Source organism: Rhinatrema bivittatum, chromosome 3, assembly GCF_901001135.1.
Source record: "Rhinatrema bivittatum chromosome 3, aRhiBiv1.1, whole genome shotgun sequence".
Lineage (NCBI taxonomy): Eukaryota > Metazoa > Chordata > Amphibia > Gymnophiona > Rhinatrematidae > Rhinatrema > Rhinatrema bivittatum.
This window is the reverse complement of record NC_042617.1, coordinates 67,883,159-67,905,254: the sequence shown is the minus strand read 5'-3', so window position 1 is coordinate 67,905,254 and position 22,096 is coordinate 67,883,159. Positions and strand designations below refer to the sequence as shown.

Genomic DNA, 22,096 nt, shown 5'->3' with positions numbered 1-22,096 from the left:
AAAAAAAGGCTAAGGTTATGATGCAAGGCTACATTATATCTTACTTTACGCTTAAAACGGCAAAAAGACTTAATAGTAACTTACTCCACTTGGAAAGGCAACTTAGAAGTGCTCCTTTAAAGCTGGTGGTAAATGTCTTTAGAAAATAAATTGTTTTTTTCTGTACAAAATAAAAAACTTACATTATTGCAACATTGAACTAATATTTTATTGTAGCAGAAGCACAAATTGGCAAAAGTCTAGCTAGGGTGGTTAAATCTGTGGGCTGGCCATTTGTTCCTCTATTGAAGGATAATAAGGTGAGATAGGATAATAGTCCGTTCTAGGATCTTCCAACAATTTTGTAGGAATCTATATTCCATTGGTGTGGATGATGTGTTGAACTGGGAGGAGGGTAAGCATCTTTCCCTACCCTCAAAGTCCAGAACAGTTGGACTGCCTTAATAGACCCATTACAGAGAACTTTTTTTTTTTTTTGAGTAATTTAGAGCCTCAAAAATCATGTCACTAGGGCCAGATGGGTACCCTACAGAATTCTATAAAATATTAAGAATACTGACTAAACATCCTATGCATAGGACCTACACAGACTCTGTTCAGATCAGGAGGAACTCCTGATGTCACTAAAGGAGACATTTATTACAAACTTGCCTAAAAAAGGGAAAGATCTGGAAATGCCATCTAGTTAGTGATCCATTTCCTTATTAAATGTGGACGCGAAAATATATTTTGAAAAAAAGTGCTGGCTAGTAGACTGGCTATAATATTAACGGATTTGATTTCTAACACAGATAAGAATGCTATAGTTAACATCAGAAAAGTTTTGGCTCTGGTTTCACATCTAAGGAACAGCCTCTTATTAGTTTGGATATTGAAAAAGCTTTTGATCATTTATCTGGGAATTTTTAAATTTTTTTATGTTAGAAAGATTGGGATTTCGCAGGATATTTGTGGATAGTATTCATGTTTTATACAAAGGTCCTAAAGCAGCAGTAGTGTGTAACGAAATGGTCTTTGAATACTTCTCAAAGGGAATTGCTCAAACAAGGATGCCCCTTATCTCCACTTTTGTTTACCTTAAGTGTGAAACCAATAGCTAGAAAAATTCTGTTGGATGCAGCTATTCAGGGTATACAAGTGGGGCCTTTTGAGAGATGAAGTCATGTTTACAATTACCTTTTAATATGTTTATCACAACCCAGGAGGGATTTAAGTTATTGGAGTTGTTTAATGTTTTTGCTACTTTGAGTTTAAAGAGTCAATTTAGATAAATCTCTTGCACTTGATTTGTTAGGCTTGCTGCCCAGTTCCTGGAAGAGACATTTCCCACTTGTTTAGAGAGCATTTCACTTTTTAGGGCTTACCTTTACCAGAGACCTAACCTTATTATAGAAGCTGAATGTGGAACCTCTGTTGAAGGATACAGAGAAACGGCTAGAGAACTGGAAATGTTTACTAGCGTCTCTATATGGTAGGGTTCAATTGATCAACATGATTATACTGCTGAAACGGCTGTATATGTTACAGCATTTATCTATTTTATTGATGAGGTAAGAGTTGCTTAGATGGCAGAGAGCAATTTCTAAGTTTATTTGGAAGACTGTCGCTTGGGAGGTTGCAGATGGCGATGGCAGATAGGCAAGCTTAATATTAGGCAAATTAAATCCCTAACAAGAGTAGCCAGAGAATGGATTGCAAAGGTTTCTACAGTAGCTGATGTGACAGTCAGAACTAGTACGGGTGCTCCTCTTAATTTACCTTATTTGCTCCATTCCAAAATTTTGGATTTGCCCCCTTATGTGAAAATGAGTGTTTAAAGCAGTGAGAAAGGCATGGTTATGGGTTAGGAAGAGATAAAGTATTGCCTTGGATCTCCATCTATCTGCCCATGTGAGAAAATAAAAATGTTCTTGCCTGGATTAGATAAAATATTTTGAGTTAGGGAGGCTAAAGGCTTAGGAACTATAGGGCACGTCTTGACAGATGATAGAGAAGGAGTTCAACCTTTTCAATAGTTAAACAATACATATGGCTTGGGCAATAAGATTTTATGCATATTTACAGTTACACCATTATGTTAACTCTCTAGTGAACACAAACTAAGATTTTTAGATAATTTTGAAAGGGATGTGATTATATTCAAATTGGTTTTCTAGAAAACAGAGGAATCTGATTCGGACCCCATTTCCCTTATTGCGACTGGTTGGGCTCTGGATTTGGAGTAGAGGTTTTAAAGGCAATCTTAAAAATAGCCTGGAGCAAGAATCTGCAGTCTTAAGGGGGCTTCACTTTAAAGTCTTTAATAGGGTTTATTTCCCCCCCCCCACCCCCAGAACACAAAGCCTAAGTTATCAGAATTGGTAAATTGTCTAATATGTGGGTTGGATGGTTCTTATATACACTGTAGTTGGGAATGTACCTTCAAACAATTTTGAGATATTTATTCCCCCCCCCCCCACCACCACCACTTCACATTACACTCATGTGCCTTTAGCTGCTGATTTTTGTCTTTTAGATATTTTGAATAATTACGTGGTTGATAATGCTGATGCAATGTTTTTAAGGAAGACATGTCTATTAAGAAGTGCATTTTAATGGAATGGAAAAAAAGACCCTCCTAGTGTCTAGGTGGAGAATAAAATGTATAATTTGCTGTTCATGGAGATGTTGATGCTAAAATGTCAGCCTGCCTAAAGGAAGGAATTCTTATAAATTTTAGATCCCTTTATTTTATCTCATCTCTTAATGATGACAATGCAAAGTCAACCTCCCTACCCGTTGGCCACTACCCCAATAATCCAGTTCTTACTAGTTTTGACACTTAGCTTTTCCCCTTGCTTATGTTGTATCCAAGTTTATTTCCTCCTTGTTCATTGTAAGACAATTATTGTTACTGTCTGTTTTATGGTTGCAATGTAAACCGTAGTGATAAGTAACGCTGTTATTTGAACTTCGGTATAGAAAAGTTATAAATAAATAAATAATTGTTAACTCATTACAGATTTTGGATGATAGAGCATAAGATGACTGAGTGGGTAGGGTTTCTGAGGGATGGTGGAAGGAAGGAAAATAGTATTGCTGAAGCAGTTCTATTAATAGAGGTTGCATTAATGTGCAGTATAAGTTTTATTGTGCATCAATTTTCTCTTTTCAATGACCAGAATTTTGATAAAACAAGTAGCCAACTGTGTAGCAATGTTGAACCAAGGGAGCCTTCATTTTTACTGCTTTAATTCAGCTGAACATAAGTTGACATTTTTAGATGTCTCTTGGTTTTTCTAACATACAAACCACAAGGATACAGTATGCAGTCTATGCGAGGTGTATTACAACTGGGGAAAAATATTTTTATGGCAAGCATTCCTTGGTACAGTGATGATAAAGGTTTGCATCTTAAATCCATTTTATCATCTATACTGCAATCAATCACATTTAGGGGTAGATTTTAAAAAAGAGCGCGATCGCGTACTTTTGTTCGCGCAGCAGGCGCAAACAAAAGTACGCTGGATTTTATAAGATACGCGCATATCTTATAAAATCCTGGATCGGCGCGCGCAAGGCTGCCGATTTTGGGTAGCCTGCGCGCACCGAGCCGCGCAGCCTGCCTCAGTTCCCTCTGAGGCCGCTCCGAAATTGGAGCGGCCTCTGAGGGAACTTTCTTTCGCCCTCCCCTCACCTTCCCCTACCTAACCCACCCCCCCCCTTACCTTTGTCCCTCGATTTACGCCTGCTAGAAGCAGATGTAAATCTACGCACGCCAGCGGACTGCTGGCGCGCTGTCATCCGACCCGGGGGCTGGTCCGGAGGCTACCACGCCCCTGGGCCGGCGCCACGCCCCCGGTCCCGCCCCCGAAACGCCCCCTTAAAAAACCCCGGGACTTACGCGAGTCCCGGGGCTCTGCGCGCGCCAGCGGCCTATGCAAAATAGGCGCGCGAGGGCCCTGCTCGCGTAAATCCGGGCGGATTTACGCGAGCAGGGCATTTAAAATCTGCCCGTTAAGGTTTGTGTTTTAAGCACTTTTGAAAATCAAAGTCCCATTCTATGCATATATTACAGTCACGCTTTGCAAATCAACTTGGGTGTTCTGCATGTAAAAGGACACACAAGACGATTTTACACACATTTTAACCCACACTCCAAGGCATCTTTTTTTTTTTGGGGGGGGGGGAGAATTACATGCAATCATTCACTTTCCAAAAGTATGCATGTAAATTTACACATAAAATGTTACACCTGCTCCAAGCCTGCTGAATAATTTTGCGCTACAAGAAAGAGGTGGCCCCCTTCTATCTATGCTCTGGTTTTGAGGTGAATGATTCTACTCACTAGCTAGCTAAATGGCTTAGTAGCACTGCTGTATTGTTCTTTTTAGAGAAGATTCTAATTTAGAGACCTTCAGTCATAATCCCTGATATGGTAGCTTTGCACCACCGATTTCTCAATCAAGCACGTACATCAAATATCTGAGCATGCAGTTACTCTTACTGAGCAGGATTACTATTGCAATACCACATCAGGATATTAAAACTAACTCGTTTCATGATAACCCATTCAAAGAGCCCACAAAGTTCTAAAACCAGACTTATGCACACAAATCTGCTTTGAAAATCAAAGATAAAATCTGTAGACTGTTTGATAATCAACCTTTCAAAATGTCCAAAAAGTCTAAATTTTATTAGCTGCATGATAAAATAATGGCACTGCTACATGGGGTAACAGTCTTAAAAATATTCCCTTGCATAGGTAATATAGTGAATTGTTCCTCAATGCAAGGATGTAACCACAGGCTGGACCAGTGTCCATGCAAAATACCCTTGATGTTTTGTGTTTGAGAAGAAAACAAAACGTACAGATCAATGGCAAACTATCTGTGATTCTTGTAAAAGCAAGCCAGTTTACATAAGAGCAAATTTGCTTACCGTAAACTGTGTTTTCCATAGATAGCAGGATGAATTAGCCATACTCTTTGGGGACGTCTTCCTGGCGGTGCGACGCGGAACTTTCTCAAAGTATACAGAGCTGTGCTCTGTGCACTTGGGCGGCCATTCCCATGCTATTCCCCTTCTCTCGTCAGTTAAAGAAAGCATAAAATGGGCAGCGAACAGAGGAGTATAGAAGAGAGAAAGAATTAAGGTAGAAGCTGTCCAGGGAGGAGGGTGGGAACACATGGCTAATTCATCCTGCTATCTACGGAAAACACAATTTACAGTAAGCAAACTTGCTTTTTCCCTGCAGATAAGCAGGCTGAATTAGCCATGCTAATTCAGAGGTCACTGATAATTCAACCTTTTAGTGCTCTATGAAGAAGAAAAACGTATGCGAGAGAATTAATCTTCACTGTGGACAGCTTACTTTTGAGTTGCAAAGCTTAATATTGCTTCTCCCATTGCTGCGTCTCATTTGGTCTGCTGTCAGAGACAGTAGTGTGATGTGAAGGTGTGCAGAGAGGACCAGGTGGCTGCCCTGAAGATATCTAAAATCAGTACATCTTTTAGATGAGCTATGGAGGTTGCCGTGGCTCGGATTTGATGTGCCTTTACTCCATCTGGGAGTCTATCCTTAAGGGACGAGTAACAGAAGTTAATACACTGGAATAACCAAGTCACCAATGTACAATTAGAGACTGAAAACCTGGATCATTCGGGTTGAAGGAGAGAAACAACTGAATTACATTTCGGGGACAGAGTTCTTTGAATATAAGCTAAAGCTCTTTTACAGTCCAAGGAATGAAGGGTTTCTTCTCTTTCTGTAGCATGTGGCTTCGGGAAAAAAGTTGGTGAAGTGATTGTTTGGTTCAAATGAAATGTTGAGACTATCTTTAGGAGAAAAGCTGGGTTGGTTGGAAGGGTAAGCTTATGGTAGAATTGCAAGTAGAGAGGTGAACTAAGACTTGTAGCTCGCTGACTTCTTGCTCATGTGATGGTCACTAGAAGTAAGAGACTTTACACGTCAGGAATTTCAATGAGATGGAATATAGAGATTCAAATAGCAGGGCATGAACCTTTCTAAAACTATGTTAACGCCCCAAGGAACCACCGATTTTGGTGATCGGGGGACAAAGTCTTATAGCTCCCCTCATGAATCAAGATACCAAACGGATGTGTAGAAATGGATTTTCCATGTAAGGAAAGGTGGTATACTGGAATAATGCTTCGATGAACTCTAAGCCCCTTGACCTTTGAAAAAAATAATAATAATAAAGACCTAGCTGTTCAAACAAGCCTTTCCTTAACCCTCCTCCTGCACTACCCGCCTACATACCCCCCCCCCAAATCTAGACTATACCTTCATATCCTATTGCTAATACAACATCCCCACCCACCTCCAAATCACCAATGGTGCAGCAGACTTCAATGCTATATATTTATACATACCTCATTTATGTACAATAAATTTGTTATACAATTCATGTATTATCTGTCTCATACGCTGTAGTAGATGTGTTATATAAAATTTGTAATGTTACTTTTAGTCATTTGCTATTATCTTTTTTTATTCAACTGTTCCTCTTACCATGGTTACCCTATATCTTATACACATTATCTCATATATATTATCCAATGTATTCTTTTATTTATTATTATGCAACTATTCCTCTCCATTTCTCTTCCTGCTCCAAGTTTCAGTAACCCGCGTTCAATGTAACTTCTCTCACCCCCTCCTGTAGCCTCCCAGCTACGTTTATTGTTAAACTTCTCTTAACCCTTGTTCAATGTAAACCAATATGATAAGATACCCATCTTGAATGTCGGTATAAAAAAAGGTTTAAATAAAAGGATGATACTGCTAAACCAGAAGAATACAAGAGATGGAGCTTTTGTAGAATTTGTTGTGGGGAGCTATGAAGTGGATCTATTGCTGAATTAGAGCACCAATTGGAATATCTGCTCCATTTTCCACAAAATTGCTCTGTGTCGACAGTTTTCTAGCAGAAATAAGGATATGTTCAATATCTGATGGGACAGTGAGATGACTTAAGCCTTCCATTCAATCTCCAAGCCATCAGATGCACAGAGGGGTGTAGGGTGTGAAGTAGTGTGTTCAGTTCTTATGATATAAGGTCCTTTCAGTTTCCCAAGTGTATTGGCACTTGAATTGTCAAATGTATGAGGTAGGCATACCATGGTTGTCTGGGCCAAGCTAGTGCAATGAGAATGATATCTGATTTGTCTGCTATGCACTTCTGGATCACTCGCCCCAACATGGGTATCAATGGATATGCGTATAATAGATTCTCCATCTAGGGAAGTAGAAATGCATCCTGGGCGATCCTGAAGTACTGGGGTTGATGGAGCAAAACCTTGGCAGTTTGTGTTGGCTTCTGTTGCGAAGAGGTCGATGCAGGGTGTTCCCCATTTCCTGAATAGACTGTTCACTACTTCTTGATTCAATGCCCACTCATGGGGGTGGAACATCCTGCTGAGCCTGTTTCTGTGTTCCATATTACTGGAAGATATGTTGCTTGCAACTGGATGGAGTGGTTCAATGCCCATTCTAGTATTAGCACTGCCTCTTTGCAGTGTTCGCAAACCGGACCCTCCTTGTTTATATAAAACATGGCTACTTGGTTGTCCATGTAAGCCATCAGTCTCTTCCTTGCGAGAATGTTAACAAAGGTGTGGACTGCATTCCTTATAGCTCTCAGCTATAGCAGGTTTATTTATAGATTCTTTTCCTGCTGTGACCAAATGCCCCGAGTTTAGGTGTAGAACATGTGCACCCCAGCCATGAGTGGATGCATCTGTTATCATGGTGTTTTGATATTCCGGTGGTCAAAAAGGTGCTCCCATCCGTAGAACTTGGGAGGAGAGCCTCCAATTTATATCTGAGATCATAAAGCGAGTCATGAGAATTTGACGAGACATTGGTTGGCTGTGTTGATACCATTGAGCCTTCAGTCCCCACTGTAGTCGACGCATATGAAGACGGGGGTGCAGTACGACATACAGGGCTACTGCCATAAGACCTAACATTGTGAGAATTTGACGAGCTGAGGCAGTCAAGTGGCTCATTAATGTCAAAGCCAGGTCGCGAAAGGTCTGGATTTGTTCTATTCAAAGGAAGGAAGGCTCTGCAAAGCTTGGTGTCTTAACGCTCCAATAAACTGGAAGACTTGGGTGGGGACCTGGTGCAACTTCTCAAAGCTGATTATGAATCCCAATTTGTCCAAGCACATTATAGTTGGCTGAAGGTGTGAAAGAAGTATTTTTTGGTTTTGATGAGTCTAGGAGCCTGTCATCTAGATAGGGAAAAATCTTGATGCCCTTTCTGCGAAGATGGGCCACAGCCACCGCTAGGCATTTTGTGAACACTCTGGAAGCTGAGGATAGGCCAAATGGGAGTACCTTGTATTGATAGCATGTCTTGCTCACTTGAAAGCAAAGGTACCACCATGAGGCCGGATGCATTGGAATATGGGTACAGACATCCTTGAAATCCAAACAGCACATCCAATCGAAGTGTTGCAGAAATGGTAGAATGGTTTTGAGAGACGTCATCTTTAATTTCTCTTTCCAAATAAAACTTGTTCAAGGCTCTGAGATCTAAAATAGGCCTGAGGCCCCTTCCTTTCTTAGGAAGAGGAAGTATTGAGAGTAAAACCCTAGAGAGAGTGTGTGTGTGTGTGTGTGTGTGTGGGGGGGGGGGGGGGATGTGATGTCACCCACGCCAGATGGAAGTTTGATCCTTCGGCTCCCTGCCTGTTCCACTCCACCACCGTCAAACCACCACTGTCCAGGCAAGCAATACTTATTTTGGATATCATGTCCTTTAAGGAAAAAAAAAAAAAAAAGGATCGATCTGAAAGCATTTTCATACAAATCGAGCGGATCGAGATACGCGGCCTTGGCGGACATTACAGACCCCGAAGAATCTAATATGGCCGCCGCACAAACGAACCGCGTGGCTGAGGGAGACTCACCGGCAATATGTAGGGAACACACGAAGGCAGATTTCCAAAATTGGTTTTCAGAGATCCAAAAAGATATCAAATCAGTCAAGGAAGATATGCAGACTGCTATAAAAGAATTTCGCTCCGAGCTATTGGAGTTTGGAAAGAGTTGAAGACGTTGAAGCCGCAATAGATGAATGGAACTTTGAAATGAAGACACTAAAATCAGAGAGAGGGGCTTCCGAAAATAAAACACTGACTTTGCTCTCAAATTGGAGGACCTAGAAAACAGGTCCTGTCGGTCTAACTTGCGTATTCAGGGAATTCCAGAACAAGAGGCCTTTGAAGATGTAGCCTCATGGTGAGGAAAATATGCCGTGCGATACTAAAATGCCAGAGACAACGCAGATCCATTGGGGGATGAGGATATCGTTATAGACTGGGCACATAAGGCTCTGGGCACCCACAGGAAGAATTTTTCAAGGAACATAATTGCCTGCAAACACAGCTTTTGAGTAAAGGAGCAGATTATGCAACAGGCCAGAATCATGTGTAATCTCTCCTGGGAAGGCCACACCATTGCCATCTACAGTGATCTAGCACCCATCATGCTGAAGAAATGGAGGGATTTGCATTCTGGGACTGCCTTTCTATGATGAGAGAACATATATTATCGATGGCTATTTCCCTATGGCTTGCTATTTAGTATCAGCGGGGTCACTTCTCGAATATATTCGATAGAGGAAGCAGTTTCGTGTTGTCTCCACTTGGATATTCGGCTCCACAAAAGAAGGACACCACGTGTCTGAAAATACTGCCGGAAACACCTAGGTGGCAACGAGTAGGCAAAAATGGATCACATTTACGCCGCAGATCCCTTAAGCATCCCATGAAGGAGGACGACACTTGAGATGTAAAATTACTGGCTTGGAGGACATCCATAAGGCAGAGACCATTACTCGAACGGCAACGGTTATTTGAAGTTTATTGATGGATATAAGGATGGTGGAAGGGTTTATGATGGGCACTATCATAAGGGTGGTGGAGGGAGACTGGGGGGAGGCGGGTGTGCGCCTACCTTCCAGACATGACAAGGTATGAGGGGGGAGGGCACAGGAAGCCACAGGCTAAGAAGATGGTATATTAGGTGTGGGGCAATTGCCCTTATCATTCAAAAGTACTTTGCACCCCAGCTGAGGAATTACTATCCGCCACAAAGGTCGTATGCTCAACCTGACTACTTATAGCTTCGATTAAGTTTGTTTCATTAAATGTTAAAGGTCTAAATTCTCCATATAAAAAGGAATATGCAGTTCAAGGAACTGCTCTCCCTGAAGGCTTCGATTGCCTTTATCCAGGAAACTCACCTGCGTAAAAGGGACGAGACACACTTATTCTCTCCTCAATTCAGTCACATTATTCTTGCAGCAAACTCACCCAAGCACAAATATACTGGGATTGGGATAATAATATCTAAGGATTTGCAGGTAAAGATTGATTCGGTAATTAGGGATACCCAAGAACGATACTTGATTGTGCATCTCCGCCTGCATAAGGAGCTATTTGTCCTTGTGAATGTTTATTGTTCCAATGTTGGTCAGAGAGCTTTTCCAAGAACTAGACAAGGTATTGTGTCTGAAAGTGGAAAGATAAATCATGGGTGGTGATTTTAATTTAGTCCTAGATCCTCTGCTGGATTGCTCAAAACTTAGGTCAACACCATTCTGCAGTAGATAGAAGGGCTTTGAACGCCCTAATCTCGAATGGACATTAGTAGATGTCTGGAGAGATAAACATCTCTCAGAACAAGATTACACCTTTCATTCAATACCACATGATCTATATTCAAGATTTGACCTCTTACTTATTGATCGCTCTCTGGTACTGCCAACCCAGGTGGCTGGGGTAGGGAATATACCCTGGTCTGATCATGCACCGATATGGTGGGAAATGAGGAGTACACCGCTAAATGAGGGGCACCAATACTGGAAATTAAATGACTCCCTATTAAAGGATAAAGACAGACTCCCAAGTACGTGCAGCAATCCGGGATTATATTCATCTTAATAAAACCCCAGAGGTGAATCCAGTTGTTATGGGATTGCTTGAATGCGGTAACTAGAGGACGATTGATCTCGATACCCTCCTATAAAAAGAAGGCTAAAGACAGACAGATTAAAACCAACAGCTTGCCTCTCAACTGTGACAAACTGAATTACTACATAAACGAGACCACTCCCAAAGAGTACTACAAGAATTAAGAGAAACAGAGATGGAGGAATTGGAATATAAAATGGACCTAATTAAACAGACTCATTATGAGCACGGTAACAAGGCCAGTAGGCTCTTAGCACACGCCTTAAAAGCTAAAATGCTGCAAACCCATATCACAAAAATTAAAGATGAAAGGGTAATAATGGTGGAGGAGGAAGATAACATTAGAAGCAGATTTAACCAATTTTATGCCTCATTGCACAGCAGGGATATTAATATCTTAAATTCCAGTATTGACCCTTATTTGGCTAATGTTCAACTACCTAGCCTGGATCAATTAACTGCCCAAACATTAGGTGACTTGATCACTGCGGGAAAGGTGCTGGCAGCCATAGGGGGAACTGAAAACAAGAAAAGCACCAGGCCTAGATGGATATACTGCCCTGTTCTATAAAAAGTATAAGGAGGAGCTAGTAGGCCCCTTGGTGGAGAGGTTTAATCACCTCAGGGCCGATTGTTCTCTCTTGGCAACTTCTAACACCGCGGGCATAACTATCCTACCCAAACCGGGAAAAGATGTGACGGAATGTAGTGCATACAGACCTATACCTCTTATAAACATAGCTAGCAATTTTAAATCTAAGATCCTGGTTAAGCGCCTAGGTTTTGTAATCAGGGTACACGAGGATCAAGGGGGATTTATGCCCTGACTGATGGCAGGTGATAATGTCCGAAAGATTATCAACCTCACACATTATGCTAAACGCATGAAGACCTCCTCAGTATTATTTGGTGTAGATGCTGAGAAAGGGTTTGACAGGGTGCATTGGCCTTTTCTCTTCCACGTTGTGGGAAAAATGGGGTTGGGAGAATACTTTTGTAATTGGGTTAAGGTATTACATAAAAAATCCAAGGGCCTGTATCAAGATCAATGGGGTTATTCAAACTTTTTTTTTTTTTTTTAATTTATTTATTCAATTTTACAACTTATACACAAAGAGCCCTTTGCATTCAATCAGGAGGAATATTCAAAAGAAAAATGTTACACCACATTAATTGTAATATACAATTATTTTTAAACGAAAATATTTATCCCCTTTTTTTCTAAGTAACATGGGAGAGGAACAGAGAAAAGAAAAGGAGTGGATAAGAAAAATTTAGACTAGCACTCTGTTAACAACCCATTCATTTATAAATTAGAACCAGATCTTTTAGGTTATAGGGGTTTCCTTTCTGGCATCTATGAAGCCCCTTAACTGTTCTGGATTAAAGAAGACATAAGTGTTCCCAGAGTGCTTTACTACGCATCTTGCGGGGTAACGCAAAAGAAAATTTGCACCAAGAGCTATAACTTCAGGGCGCATAGTTATAAATGATTTTCTGCATAGTTGTGTAACTCTGGAGAGATCAGGAAAAATACGGATTAATCCACCCAAATATTTATTTATTTATTTATGGTTTTTATATACCGGAGCTCCTGTATACAATACATATCGCTCCGGTTCACAGAGAACAGTAATAATTACTGCCGGGTGGCAGTTTACATGGAACAGTTTACAAGGAACAGTTTACGAGGAACAGTTAACATATGTTAATTAATACAAATATGTTGTATTAATTGCTTTAAAGTAGTGTTTCATTATCATGGCTCTATCATACTCTGAAAACAGAGAGACAGAGTACAGTTCTTTCAGAAATTTCAAGTCCAGAACTTTCCAAATACTGAGATAAGTTGTTGAAATTCCCAGTATCCCCTACTGGGGATATCTGTATTTGGCTCTGTCCTTGTCTTAAAAATAAAATCTTTTTTACAGATGGTATCTGTTCTTCTGGAATCTGTAGAATTTCCTTCAGATATCTCTTAAAAGTTAGTAATGGAATTTCCCCCACCACTTTCGGGAAATTCAAAACCCTTAGGTTTAGCTGTCTGAGATAATTTTCTACTGATTCTAGTCGTCTTGTTAAAACCCCCTGATCTTTCACACATATAGCATTTATATCAGACATTTGTTTTAACTCTAATTTTACTTGCTGTAATTCTTGTAATTGTTCTGTTCCCCTCAGATGTAATTGCTTGTCAATAGAGTCCATTTTGAGTGAGATTTCCTCTGTTTTTTGGGCTTGCTCATTAAATGCCATAGTTAACCCCGCAACCAAGTCCCAAAGGGACTCTATTGTGATTTCTGGTCTTTTCACCTCTATGGGACCTCTTACTAGGCCACCCGTTCCCTCTCCTCCACCCACAGCTGTTCTGGATCTCTGCAACATATCCTCATTTCGGTACTCACTCCTTGCTGCAGCTTCAAAAGGGCTCGAGGCATCGGGTGATCCCTCCACTTTCGCGGAACTTCCTGGCAGTCCACCCAATGAAGTCGCTCCTGTGACAGTTTGCACTGGCGACTCAGCTTGCCCAACTGTCCACGCTGAGGTAGCATTAGGCGGTAATCGTGGTTCTGGTGGGGACAGCGATATATCCCCAAGCGGGGAAGGGACTCCTCTTCCCACACCGCTAGCGGGGCTCGTTGTCCCTAATGGAATGGGTGACGCAAATTCAGTGATTACCCGCTGTCCTGTGGTTGGTGAGGGTTCGGGTGGATAAACCCTCACCTTCCCCTTTCTTTTGTGTGGCATTATTAAAGAAATCCTATTTAGGACAAGTGAAAGACAGGAGCGCTGAAATTACGTCAGCAAACAGCTAGATTTTCCAATCTGTGGCGACTCGCGCCGGACGGCGACACGCGCCGAGGGAGACCAGCTTTTGTACTGCCAGTCCCAAGCTGACGACGTCGGCGGCGATTCGTGGGCGGGGCTCCAGGGGCCGGGAAAACGCGTCTCCTCCACCCCAGCAAAAAGGTAATCCGGCTCGGCTAGTCAGTAATTCTTTCAAGAAAAATCTCCTCTGCTCCGTCCCTATTCAAACTTTTGAGGTGCAGCGAGGTACGAGACAAGGCTGCCCCTTGTCCCCATTGCTATTCGCGATTTGTATTGAACCATTGGCCGAAAGGATCAGAAAGCATCTGGATATCAAAGGAATTCTTATAGGGGGAAACAATATAAAATATCCTTATATGCTGATGATATTTTATTCACATTGACGGAACCAGATTCCTCCTTAGGTGTAGTGATGCAGGAGCTAGAAGCATACGGAAAGTTATCAGGATTTAAAATTAACATAGAAAAGTCTGAATTGCTTCCCATTCATTTGGCAGGGGTCGAACTAGGCGGTCTTGAAAGAAAGTTCCCCTTTCAATGGGCTTGAAAAGCTGTGAAATATTTGGGAGTAATGGTGGGGGCAGATTATCCTAAATTGCTACGGTTCAATGGTCCATAATTTATCAGGTCATAGAATATGACCTGGGCAATGGAATAGGTTAACTATCTCTGCCCTGTAATGTCCCAGTGGGATATCTGCAGCCTTTGCAAAGGAAGATCTTTTCTTTTATCTGGACACAGACACCCCCACCCATATCTAGAACGGTATTATTTCAATCAAAATTAGTTGGCGGACTGGGGTACCCAATGTTTTTAAATATCATGTGGCTGCTCACTTAAAGGCAATGTTGATTATCACAACCAGAAGACGTGTAAATAGTGGGTGGCCATAGAAGAAGGTATGCTGGGAGAAGGAAAAATTTGGCTGCATTTCTGGATGCCAGGGAAGCCCAAGTGCAATATAGCAGATATATCGCCATGCACTGCAACCACGTTGATTGTGTGGAAATCCTGGCATACTAAATTCATGGGTACTCGCCAATATTCATTTAACACGGCGCTCCAGCAGTGTGATGCCTTTCCTGCCTGTAAGGATGTGTGATAATGCCCATAGGATAAAAAGGGGTGATATCAAAGTTATATATGCTGTTGAATAAGAATAGCGTGGTAAAGTTAATTATATGAGGGAGTGGGAATGAGATCTTGCCACAGAGTATTCGGAGGAATGGGATCTCTCGTTTTAAGCAGACCCGCAACAGCTCCATCTCATCCTCTCTATTGAACAATAGCTATAAAGTCTTGCTCCGGTGGTAAATAACCCCTGTTAAGCTTCATAAAATGTACTCCAATATTAGCAATAAAATGTTGGAAGAGTTGTGGATTGGAAGGAGATTATTTACATATGTGGTGGTCCTGTTCAGTGGTACAGGCGTTGTGGTCTCAAGTGGGGTGCTGGTCAAGCCAGTTGTTGGACTGCTGTTCTACTGTCTCCCACAAACATGTTATTGCATTTTCCTATTGAGTCTGTCACCAGGAAGCAATATATTTTTCTCAGAGCAGTGATGCAAGCGGTAAGGGGGACCCTGGCTAAGGGGTGGCGGGATTCAGCAGCTCCTACTTTTGATATTGTTCTAATACACCTAGAGTGGATACATTATATGGAAAAATGAACAGCCTTAAAATTAGACACAATGAAAAAGTTCGAAGAAATATGGAGGTCTTACATAGCCTGGCAAGGTTCCAGAGCATAGCGATCCTATCTAAAAAAGTGTAGTGTGAAGTGGTTGGAGCTACATGGATGAGTCATCATTGTTATTTGTGTTTCCGAGAGTGCATAAACTGTACCATGCTGGAAGCTTAATTATTCTTGTGGTCGGGGGGGGATGGGAAAATCAATGATTTACGGAGGATATGCGGGTGGTGTACCATAAACTGGGATTGTGGAGTTAGTTATTGATGGGTACATGTGATTGTGTGCTTATCCTATGATTTATGATGCTAAGTGATATATGTATGGTGTTTATGTATACTGGATGATATCACTTGTCGATTTTCTATTGTTCATTTGTATTGTGTGGTTTGAATAAAAACTTATTTACAAAACAAAAAAAAACCAAACCCTAGAGTGTGCTGTCTATGAGCCAGTGGTTTGATGGTACTCTGGTTCAGAAGCACTTGCACTTCTATGCAAAGAAGATCCAGATTTTGGCAATCTCCGTGAGCGTGAGTCAGATGGGTTGGTGAGGAGTTATGTGGAAATTCAGTTGATAACCATTCTTTGCAATGTTAGGAACCCAACGGTCCGATGTTATGGATGACCATTCCTGGTAGAATGAAGATATCCTTCCCCCTACTGTTACTGGTGACTGTGGCCATGTCCTGCTCAAAACTTTTGTTGGGGCTTTTGCCTTGGGCCCTATGTCTGCTTTTGTTGGTGCGAGGATCTTGAGAGATTCCTTGGCTGCGTTTGTTGAGGCTGTTGCCTTTGAATTTTATAAGCCTGTGTTCAATAAAGGAGTAAATGGCCTATATTGACGACACTGGTAGAATGGCCACTTATAGGTCCTGTTAATAACACTTAGACGGGTATTGTTCTGTTGGGAATGTGAGCGATGATAATGCCACACTTTGTTCCTTCAAGCGCGACATCATCTCACACAATCTGTCTCCAAACAGATTATCCCCTTTACAAGGGAGGTCCATGAAAAGTTTGCTGACATCTTCCCTTATGGCACTTGCTCTGAGCCAAGCAATTCTACAGGCCGCTATGACGGCTGCTGACATTCTTGCAGAAGTTTCAAAGGCCTCAGACTGTTCTGAGCAGATGGCGTAAGCCTTCCTCTATGTCTGATTTTATTTGAGTCTACATTTGTCCATCCGTACTAGAGGGAGTTCCGGGTTTTAAGCCTTGCAAATATTCATATAAAATACTGAGTAATATAGAACTGATGTTGCTGAATCCTGGAATTCACTATTCACCAACAAACCTCTTTCCCTTCTTATTCAATTCTCCAACTTTTGCTATTTCAAGGGAATACCTTGCCCGGTGGTTTTTGTACAGGGGCTTGATATAAGGGTAGCTGATCTGCAGTTACCCTTTTTGTTTGCCCCCGTCTATTATTTATGAAAATGTCTGCTTTTTTGTTATTTTTCTAAATGTTTTTTCTTAAAATCCCTTCTCCCCGGCTACTTATCCAACCCACTATATTTTTTTATTTTTGTATACTTATCAAGGTCGCCGCCTTTAATGATTCTCATGGGTTTGGATCTGCCCGTCCGACATCGGCCATGTTTCGGCACTATGTGCCTGCTTCAGGGACTGCAGGCACAAATTTACCAATGTGTCCTAAACCGGTTCACAGTGTCAGTATCACTTTTTTCGTACCATGTGTCAAGTGAGCGACGCCTTCCATTCTTGTCGCTCACTTGACACATGGTACGAAAAAAGTGATACTGACACTGTGAACCGGTTTAGGACACAGTGGTAAATTCTCCCGCAGTCCCTGAAGCAGGCACATAGTGCCGAAACATGGCCGATGTCGAACGGGCAGATCCGAACCCATGAGAATCATTAAAGGCGGCGACCTTGATAAGTATACAAAAATAAAAAAATATAGTGGGTTGGATAAGTAGCCGGGGAGAAGGGATTTTAAGAAAAAACATTTAGAAAAATAACAAAAAAGCAGACATTTTCATAAATAAAGAATAATAGACGGGGGCAAACAAAAAGGATAACTGCAAATCAGTTACCCTTATATATCAAGCCCCCCGTAAAAAAAAACCACCGGGCAAGGAATCCTGGAATTCAGCATAGCACCTTGAAATATTTTCTTCCCATAGTTATCTAGGTATTTACTGTCTCTACCCAGGGGTGTTATAGAGTACAGTCTTGTCATCTTCACTTGCTTCATCACTAATTCGATGACAACCGAAGCATGGGGCAGTTGCACAGCTCCATAGTGGGCAGTCTTACGTACCCTAAATTTTAAATCTGTCTTCCTAGAAACAGCAGCCTTTTAGAGATGTTACCAGACTCGCTTGAGGGAATCTCTCCCTGAGGGGAATCCAGTATTGATGCAAAAACATTGGTCAGAATATCTGAGATTTGAGACATTGCCTGTGAGGCTGCTCTCTTTCCCTTGGGTAGGGAAGTATGGCGGTCTGTCCTCCCAGTTTGAGATGTTTTCCTTGGCAACGCTGCCAGAAGGATGGCAAAGTCTGGTTCCCTTTGTGAGGTTGATTGGACATGAGGTCCTTGACGGGATTATTGCTGTCTTATCAAGGGTTCTCATAGTTGAGGTCATTCTCTTTTAAAGTTTTTATACCTGTGACAGGCCTGAGCATATACTCTCCCTTGACGAGGGAGAGGAAGATCTTTCTGATACTCTGAGGATGTCTACATCGAAAGCACCTTCTAGCTCTTCAGCAGTGAATACCACTTATGGGTCTGGATGCCATTGCGAATGACTAGCCCCTTGGGGTTGTTCATCTCTAGATTTTAGATGCTTCGGTGGCAAAGAAAGGTGGATAGATTGTATGTGGTTGTCCTTCTGTTTATCTCTAGACACATGTGCGGTATTTACCTACGTCAGTGTTGGGATTTGCGTTTGACGACACACTGCTTCGTGCATCAGTGGTCTTCTGGGACCATGCGTTGACACGACCCTCCAAGGTGTGCGCTTTGCTTCAGTCTGCATCGTGCTTGGCTTATTTTCACTCCGCTGGTACCACCATCGGCTTTTGCAAAGCATTAGAGTGATTTGGGGGTTTATCTCCTGAACCCTTTCTGCTCGGATCTTTAATAGGACCCTTGAGCTAGTTGCATTTTGGCTGGGGCTCCAATGAAGACGACCTCTTACCTGGAACCGATTTTTTTGTTTTCTGAGTAGGTAAGGACTGTGAGGAATGGTGGGTCTGGCATAGGAGGCCAATGGGTCATTCCACAGTCATTCCATTTTTTCAGCCCTTTGTCTTTGGGCTTGTGGGGACATCCTGCCGCAGTCACAACAGGAGGCCCGATCGTGGTCTGGACCAAGGCAAATATAGCAATAATTATGTCCATCTGTGACAGACAATCTTGCACATTGGCAGAACTTGAATCCTGGTGCCTTCAGAGCCATTTTAGACCTTAAAAGTGCTTTTTGGGGCTTAAAAATTGTGTGGAGAAAGTAAAAAAAAAAAACAACAAACCAGAAGAAAAATAGTGAGAAAGATGCGAGAGAAAGGTAGCCATGACAGTGAGCTGCACGGGAGAAATGAAAACTGGCAAGAGGAAGGGAATTGCGCAGGTAACAGCCGTACAGAGCACAGCTCTGTATACTTTGAGAAAATGCTGCGTCTGGCCACTAGGAGGATGTCCCCAGAGAGCATGGCTAATTCAGCCTGCTTATCTGCAGGGGAAAAAAAAAAAGCTTTTTGACAGGTAAGTAAAAATCAACAAGCTCCTAGGAGCCACTATTCCATTCTCCTCCCTGGAAATTACTGCAATGAACTAGCTGAATTTTTCCACTACAAAGATCAACTGCATCAGAACAGAGATAAACATTGTTTATTGTCAAAGACCTCCTCAGGCTCAGACAATTACTTCCTCATATACTCTTTTCAGCCACTACATGAATTAGAAGTGTATACCTTCTCACAGACCTCAAAACCACAACCTCCCAGAAGACCCCACTAGGCTGATCAAACAAGCCAGATTCAGCCTAACTGGTTATCTTCAACAGGTCGTTATCAGATGGACACCTACCAGAGGGCATTAAAAAACCGCAGTGGTAAGACCTTTGGTAAAGAACACTAGCCTAGACCCAATCAAACCAAGCATCTTTCACCTAGTCTCAACTCTTCCTTTCTTGAGTAAAGGCTGTCCCACAGCTCTCCCAATGATATCCAACTCCTCAAATCAAGCAAAACCTTGACCAATGCCAATCCATATTCGGACACCTTTAGAGCACTGAAACTGCATTAGATTTGGTGAATAACAGATGACTACCTATATCCCAGACAAGCTGCTCTTCTAGTCTTCCTGGATCTTTCAGCAGTATATGACACAATAGACAATGAATTCTTTGCTACTACTTTAGAATTGTGGAGTTAGAGGATAAACAAACTCATTAGCAACCTTGGACTCTTTGGCCTAGCACTTGACTTGTTCATATCCTTCCTCCAGGATCATACTCATGAGGCAAGCATCCTCCTGCAGCATCTTCCAAGGATTCACCTTACCACCAACTTTAACATCTACCTGACCCCCACTTGGCTAGAGACTCCCAGATTCTGGATCATATCTATACAGATGACATCCAACTGACCTTAGGCCCAAACTCTGATCAGCCAACTTTCAACTTCAACTGCTGCCTCAAAGATCTATGCCATAAATTTAAAACCTAAAAAAAATTAAATAAAAATCACAGGTTCTTTCTGGAAAGAATTCTCCCCTTCAAATTGCCAACTCCAGAGCATGGGTTTCATACTAGATTCCACTCACCACCGAAGCCCAAGTAGGATCAATAGCAAAAGCAATCTTTTTCCAATGACATCACCTCCATAGCAATAGAGGTGCAAGGCCAGAATTAATCTCCCACATAGATTAGTGCAACTCCCTCTACATGAAGCTACCAAAAATGTTAAACAGACACCTGCAACTCATACAAAACACCACTAAACCAACTATGCTAAAAATTTAAGTTTTGGGGGGGGGGGGGGGGGGGGGAGGAGGCAGAGAGAAAAAAAAAAAAAAATTCACCCCACTCTGGCTCCCCAACCCATTACCGCAGCATGTTCAAAAATCATAGGCCTGGCCCTCATATCCCTCAAAAGGTTGGATACCATCTTACCTCAGGAACCTGCTGACCCTATTAACTCTCCCACGCTCAGTGTCTCAAGCCCATCTATTGGTACCAGATCCCAAGGAAATGCAGTTCTCCAACACTAGGAAGAGGAAGAGAAATTTCAAAGTATCATCCCCCTACATTCACAAATGCACTATCACAGTGGTAGACAACTCAGTTTCTTCAGTGCAGCTTTCAGGTCTGGTTTACAGGATTATTCACAATAAATCTGCTGAGATATTCATACGCACTGCCTCGAGCATATTCATTGTGGAAAACCTGAAGACTAGACCTGTATGCATCACTTAAAGACCAGCATTACCTACACCTGCAATACTGCTTGATATCAGGCTTATGCCAGACACCATACCTTCCAAAGATTAAAAACCTGGTATTTGTAGCAACATTTGGCTCACTACAGAACAGCAAATCCTTGTCTCATAACATAAACCAAGGGTGGCCAACTCTGGTCCTTGAGAACTACAAACAGGCCAGGTTTTCAGGATATCCACAATGAATATGTATGAGATACATTTTCAGGCAATGGAGGCAGTGCTTGCAAATCTCTCATGCATATTCATTGTGGATATCCTGAAAACCTGGCCTGTTTGTGGCTCTTGAGGACCGAAGTTGATTACTCTGACCTAAACCATAATCTATTCACCAAGTCTCAGATGATTTACAACCCAGCTAAGTAATCAGACCAGAGTCACTGAATATACCCTTTAAAAATTATTTTAAGCCTGTACATATACTTATCCAAAGACAGTGGACCCTCGAGTTACAACCGGCTTGACATACGAACAACTTAGGCTACAACCAAAGTCTTGAGTTACAACCCAAAATGCCAGCCAAGGCCATGTGTATCTGCTCATGCATGCAGTTCCTTCTAATTGGGTGTTTTTTTTCCTGTCAGTCGTGTTTTTTTGGGCTTAGTAGCTGGGACTTCTGCTCTGCTGATGCAGTGATTGGCTGCTGCTGTTGCCGATGAGGCCTGTCCAACTCAGGCGCACCCAGAGCTGCAAACGTTCACAGGAGCACATAGGCAGATCTGGCACAGCATTGCAGCAAGCAACAGCATCACTGGTGACCAAGGAAGCTTCTGTGCAGTAGCAGAAAGGAAGTGTAGCACTCAGCTGGCTCCAGCAAGGTATCAGGAGGGGAGGAATGAGTATGTTGGGAGGGGACAGGAGAATCCTCCCTTCCTGCAAGCCAAAGATGTCAACTTGAATGGTGAGTACAGTATGAAATTGTTGTTCCTGGTAGGCTAGGCACATTTTATAACTTTTTGGTGAGTACACTAGGAAAATTATAGGTACTTCTGGTAATTACGCACATTATATAACCCTTTTTTATTATGAAAATGTTAGGTAAAGGGGTGCTTTGGGAGGTTCGGAACACATTATGGGTATTTCCATTATTTCTTATGGAAAAAACAGTCTTGACTGACAA

The 22,096-nt window shown here is 42.0% G+C and overlaps 1 protein-coding gene across 3 annotated transcripts in view; it reads right to left on the bottom strand.

Annotated features, from left to right (window-relative positions):
* The window catches only part of PPM1B (protein phosphatase, Mg2+/Mn2+ dependent 1B), a 136,272-nt gene that overhangs the window by 108,299 nt on the left and 5,877 nt on the right, over positions 1–22,096 (bottom strand). Inside the window, exon 2 of one of the 3 annotated variants that reach the window (XM_029593335.1) lies at positions 20,651–20,744. The exons of the other annotated variants lie outside the window; for them this stretch is intronic. The gene's annotated coding sequence lies outside the window, so the exon portion shown is untranslated. The remainder of the gene's footprint in view (positions 1–20,650; positions 20,745–22,096) is intronic. 3 annotated transcript variants of the gene reach the window in all.